Raw genomic sequence first — 6,857 nt, 5'->3', positions numbered from 1 at the left:
CTTACATAACATATGTAGAGCTCCTAACATAATAGTTCTTGTTGCTATTGTTGTTCAGCCACAAAGTCATGTCCAACTCTTTTGCAGCCCCATGAACTGTAGCTCGCCAGGCTCCTGTGTCCATGGGATTTCCCAGGCAGGAATACTAAAGTGGGTTGCCATTTCCTTCTCCAGAGGACCTTCCCAACCCAGGGATTGAACCCGTGTCTCCTGCATTGCAGGAGATTCTTTAGCACTGAGCCACTAGGAAAGCCAACCATCTCATAGTAGTTGGCAATTAAAAGATATCTCTTATGAGTAGGAAATGGGGGAGCTGAGGCAGGTCTTGATACCAGAACAGGATTTGGGTGTATGAAATGACCCAGTCCTGAAAGTATTTTAGAAATCACCATATCATCAAGAAGCATATTTGAAATTCCAAACTCTTCCTTCTCTTAATAAGGCATGTTTGTTTTATTTAAATTTGTTTGCTTGCTTGGTAAAATGTCATTGGTAAGATGTCAACATGTCAGGCAATTGGGGGTTCTTCCCCTCCCACCCTCATCATAGCCCCTGAAATCTGTTGTAATTTTCTACACACCTGTTTGATTATTTAATGAAATCTATCTTTCCATACTGCAACAAGCACAAAGAACCAGTGTTCAGTAAGAATCACGTTGGCAATTGAGGCTATAATTGCACTATTGCATTTTTTTTCTTTTCGGTATTTTGTTTTGTTTTTAGTTAGGAGGCCAGGAGGAGGGAAAATTGCCGCAGAAGAACTGAAATCCTGGTCTAGCACTCTGAGTGAATTTTTTCTTCCCTTTTTTCTATCCTACCTTGCGGTCATTTCCTCTGTGTGCAGATTAAGGTTTGATGTGAATTTTGAGTTTCGCTGAGATTAGTTCTTTTATGGCCTTGAGGAATGTGTGGATAAAGAACTTAAAACATATCAGGAGTTGACAGTAAAGTTAAAAAGTCAAATGAAAGTTCTAAATGTGTCACTTTCTTGGAGTGGTTCTGTAGTGGTAGTATTAGGACTTTATAAGCATTTTCTCATATAATCTTTCTAACAACCCTTTGTTGTAAGATAGGTATTATTTTTCAGTGTTATTAAGTCATTTGTTAATTTCTTGACAGGTATTGTTTTTATTGCTATTATACAGCTGGAGACACAGGGACACAGATGAGAGAATAACTTATGTGAGGTGATACAGCTAGGAATGACCTGGGATTTGAACCTAGTTCTCTGACTCAAAGCCCTTCCTTTGAGTCTAGGTGGAATACACTCCGCTACAGGCTTCTCTCCTATAGCAAGTAATTCTTGTTTCTGCTTTGTGAGGAACCCCTGGGAGCAGAGGAAGGGAAAAGAGGAATTCTTTGTATTCACTCTTCATCCAACTAAGCCCGTTTGTTTTTTGTTTATATTTTTTTCAGTATTTTTAAATATTTATTTATTTTTTATTGAAGGATAATTGCTTTACAGGATTTTGCTGTTTTCTGTCAAACCTCAACATGAGTCGGCCATAGGTATACATATATCCCCTCCCTTTTGGAACTCCCTCCCATCTCCCTCCCCATCCCACCCCTCTAGGTTGATACATGGAGGAAAATTGCTTTATAGTGTGTTCATTGCAACTAAGCCTTTTTATGCTCAAGGTTATAATGAGAAAAGAAGTACCAGAGCTACCATGTGTTAAATATTCTTTTTGTGCCTGAATCAAAGCACTAAGCAAGGTGCTTTGCATAATTCTCACCTTGAACCAGGTTATCATTATCCTTATTATATTGATGAGCTTCAAAAAAACAAGTACCTTGTCCCCAAATTCACCCAGGAGAACGTGCTGGTGTTAAGATTTGAACACAGGTTTTGGGAATACCATCGTGCCTCCCTATGCAGTTTTTAATGACTTTTGCCTGACAATCACATGATGGTGCTTATGGCTTTAATTTTGAAGACCTTTTAAAATTGTTGCATGGTTGATATATTTGGTAACCATTGGAAACTGCCGAAACTTTTCACTGCTAGATTTGGAAGAAAATAACAGTGAGTTGACGTGTTCGTGATTCAAGACTTCTGGGAAACTGAAAACACCCGTGTGTACTTATTTTGAGTCAATACGTTACTAACGGCTCTGGCCCAAAAGGAGAAATATCTGTCTCCTGAAATTGAGTGCAGGTCTCTTAGTGGCTTACCCCAGCAGGGAGCCAGTTATTACATAAGCTGAATACCAGGTCCATGGGTTTCCCTAGCCTGAAAAAGAAGCAGCATCTGCAGTTATGAGGAAAACAGAAAGACCCATTTCTCTGTGGAGTGATACTGAACAGGCTGCTTCAGCCATGAGAATATTCTGGCCAGAGGAAAATGTAGCTTAAGAAAAGCCCCAGCTGGTCCAAGTAACTTAAGCCCCGCTATTCATGAAATATTATCTGACAGCCTCCCCCTCCCCAAGTGGCTGGGGACTGAAGCAGAATTGCTCCAGAAACCTGTGTTCTCATTTTGGCATTATAGGCTAGGCAGTTTCAAGAAAAGCTGTAATATTTAGATCAAACCTTTGTGTGTGTGTGTGAACATAAAAGCATTTAATAAATGTACTGGCAGGCTTTCTGTGGGAACCTAGAGCCTATTATACAGAGTGAAGTAAGTCCGAAAGAGACAGAAATATCATATTAACACATGTATGGAATCTAGAAAGATGGTACTGATGAACTGTCTGCAGGGCAGCAGTGGAGACTCAGATATAGCAAACAGACTTGTGGACACAGGACAGGAAGGAGAGGCTGGGGCGAATTGAGAGAGTAGCATTGAAACATGTACATTACCATATGTAAAATTAGATAGCCAGTGGAAGTTTGCAGTATGGTGCAGGGAGCTCAAATCCTGTGCTCTGTGACAACCTAGAGGGGTGAGATGGGGTGGGAGGTGGGAGGGAAGTTCAAGAGGGAGGGGGCATACAAATACTGACGGCTGATTCATGTTGATTAGGACAGAAACCAATACGATATTGTAAAGCAGTTATCCTCCAATTAAAAATAAATAAATTTAAATTAAAAAAAAGAGGAGACAAAAATAATGTTAGGAATTCAAGAGATAATATAACTATAGATACATGAAAAATATTCGATGCAACTTTTTAGCAGTAACTTGAATGTTTATACTGAAAAAAAAAAAGAATTAACCAACGCTGATTTCTAAATAAGGGCTTTTGCACATGTCTAGAACTGTGCTTGCTGATATGGTAAATACAGAGATGAGACATGTAAAACACTAGAATGGAAGCCCCATGAAAGCAGGGATCTATTTTGTTTATTCATGTTGTCTTAATATTTGGAAGTGTCTGGCATATAGTGGATGCTAATACGACATTTGTTGAATGAGTGAGTATAGGTCTCTGCCTGTAAGAGCTTACACCCTAGTTTGTTTGCATCATAATAATTAATGTTTATTAAAACAGTGGTGTGTTTATTACAGAAAATGAGAAAAGAGCAGATAAGTAAAAAGAAAAATAATGAGGAGATAATAGTTATTTTCATTTAAGAAATATGAAAGCTTTTTCTATGTAAACTTTTTTTTTTTTTTTTAAAGTGATTGAGAAAGTGCTCTCAGGGTAAGAGGAGTGGTAAAAAGCAGAGTGTGACGGGAGTAGAAAGCTTAAATAGGAGTGCGGTACTTGCTGAAGACTAGTTTCAGTGCACTCCACGGAAGGACAGGTTACACCGCAAAAAGGTGAAGGGCGTATGGGGTCCTATGTAAACTTTTGAAATATTGAAAGCTTTTTCTATGTAAACATTTTTAAGTTGATTTTATGACTTGCTTTCCCCCCTACTTATCAGTGTTACTGTGAGCAACTTTCTATATCAAAACATAGCACTCAAATAATCAACTTTTAATCATTGCAATATTTAGTATATATGTGATTGTATCACAATTTTCTGAAGTCCTGTTGTTGGACAGTAGGTTTTCCACTCCCCTTTCTCTCTCTTCTCTCTTTCTAGTTTGAACAATGCTCTGCTTGTCTGTCAACTTTTCCACATATCCACGATTATTTTTTTGGCAATAATTCTTAGAAGCAGAATTACTGGATCAAAGGTCAGAGGCTTTTGATACATATTGAATATAATCATGTTGCTCACCATGAAGATTGGGAAAATGCATAACCCTCTCTACTGAAAGAAAGTGCTTTTTCCTTTACCTATACCGACATCATGCATGGTCATGTTAAAATACTTGACTTTCTCCTAGGTTAAAAAAGTGAATATTGTCATTGATGTTCACATACTTTTGATTTGCTAATGATGTTAAAAATCTTCCTCATATGTTTTTGGTCATTTGTGTTTATTCTTTTGTGAGTTACCATCATCTTAGAGATTCATGAGGACAGATCTTTTCTTGGATCCTCACGACCCACAGTGGGACTTGCTGTGGCATTTATCTCACAGTTGCACCTCAAGAGCCATTGATTTCACCCACCCATCTACCCATCTCTTTATTTGTTGATTTATTCAACAAGTACTGAAGACCTGCTAGGTACCAGGCAGAGAAATAGAAGGTTATAATTTAAAACAGTGCTTTGAATGTTTCTGATATTGTTGCTCTAAAAAACAAAGCTTATATTTTTAGGAAAGACCTTAATATAAATTGATACAATGAGTGGCTACTCGAAAAGTTTTTTCCCAAGTGAATTTTCTTTAAGATAATAAAACTGAGCCAGCTTGTTTTTCTAAGCACCCATCAAGGGTAGGTAGACAGAGATCAAGAAAGTTTTTCTGTAAAGGGCCAGATAGTAAATATTTTTGGTCGTGTAGTCTCTCTGAAAACTACTCAGCTCTGCTCTGAGAGTTAAAAAAAAAGGAACCATAGACAAATGAGCCTCGCTATGTTCCAATAAAAGTTTATTTATAGCCACTGAAATTTGAATTTCATATAACTTTCACATGTCACAAAATATTCTTTTTCTTTAATTTTTTTCAATTATGTAAGAATATAAAAACTTTTCTTAGCCTATACGTCCTATGAAAACAGTAAGTGAGCTGGATTTGGCCTGGGTTTGTAGTTTCCTAACCCCTGGAGTAGCATACTGTAAGGCAGAGAGGAGCCATTCTGGTGTTGCAAATTTGCTATGAACAACTCCCACAATTCATGAAGGATAATAAAGTTGAGTTTAGCTGGGGCTGGGGAATATCCTGACTCTTAGTGAGGAGCATTGTGTAGCTTTTAGTGTTTTAGCAATATTTAAATTTTCAAAATGTATTTTAATTATATATTTACTCATACAAAAAGTCCACAGTTAAGTATAATAGAATAAAAGTCTCCCATATACTTTCTCAAGGATATAAGACATATTTTGGTGTATTTCTTTTTAGTCTTCATAAATGTATACACTCACATATGTGTGATGTCATTCTCTATAAACTCTTATATCCTGCTTTGTTTCCAATCATATTATATGGGAATATTTTTCAGTGCTGTTAAATATTTTAGTGTAAACTAAATCCACAGTAAGATACCACTACACACAGAATGGCTATAATAATAGTAAAAAAAAAAACCCAAAAAACCACCCACAGTAACTTATCCAAGAGAAATGAAGCCATATGTCTATAGGAAAACATGTATGCAGATGGTCAATGAAGCATTATTTATAATGGCCAAAAAGTGGAAACAACCCAAATGTTCATCAACTAATGAATGGATAAACAAAATACGGTATGTCCATAGAATACTGTTTAACAATAAAAAGGAGCAAAATAGTGATACAGATTACAGCACTGATAAACTTCAGACACATTGTGCTAAGTGAAAGGAGCCAGACACAAAAGAACTTTTATTATATGATTATATTTATATGATATTTCCAAAAAAGGCAAAAATCTAGACAGAAAGCAGGGTAATTTTTGCCTGAGGCTGGAGTTGAGCGGAAGCTCACAGGAACAGCAAAACTCTTGGGGTGATGCATGTGTTCTAAAAGTTGAATGTGGTGAGGATTGCTCAGCTAGGAGCATTTACTAAAAACCATTGGACGACACGCTTTCAGTGGGTGGACTGTGTGACATGTAAATTATACCTCAATAAAACTGTTAAAAATATTCTTTGAAAACAATTGAAAAAAAATTTTTTAATTAAAATTTTATTTATTTTTTGGCCACGCTACACAGCATGTAGGTTCTTAGTTCCCCTGCCAGGGAACAAGCTAGCACCCACTGCATTGGGAGCACAGAGTCTTAACCACTGGACTGCCAGAGAAGTCCTGAAAACTCAATTTTTAATGGCATCATATTCCATTGTGTGAGTATTCAGTTTCTTTATTCTGTGTAACTTGGAAGAAATGTTCAGAGTTTATTTTCTCTTTAGCTAAAATCCATAATCAGTAGGTTAGATTGGAGCCACTGAACGTAAACAAGACTGATTGAGTGGAATGACTCCTAATTCAGTGGGCAAGGAACTTAGTATGGTCTCAGTCCCCCCTCCAGCAGAGTGGACCTGAGTCCTCTTGTCTGTAAAATCGATAAGAAAAGTGGGCACCAGGAAATAACTGGGCCTAAGAGGGTGGAGAAAGGAAACAGAAAACATAGGAGTGATGGTAATATCCAAGACTGATTTCCTGAGAAGTTTGAGGCCAGAAACTATTACTGACCCTCTGTCTCCACATTTGCTTTTCTCCTGCTTTCTGGTGCTGGGAGGAGGTCATTGGGAACCACAGGATCCTGAGGCAGGTGATCTCTACTGAGGAGAATAAGGAATTGGACCAGGAGTTGCGGTGGCATCTGCTGTAGAAACTGGAGGGTTCTACTTGGCCTCAGCCTCTGCCACGGGTTGGAGCACCATTGGAGCAATTTGGTCACCGGGAACTGTTAATACCTAGGTTTTGTGTTCCCAA

Source organism: Bison bison, unplaced genomic scaffold (assembly GCF_000754665.1).
Source record: "Bison bison bison isolate TAMUID 2011002044 unplaced genomic scaffold, Bison_UMD1.0 scf7180017846569, whole genome shotgun sequence".
NCBI classification, from domain to species: domain Eukaryota; kingdom Metazoa; phylum Chordata; class Mammalia; order Artiodactyla; family Bovidae; genus Bison; species Bison bison.
This window is presented reverse-complemented; position numbering follows the sequence as displayed.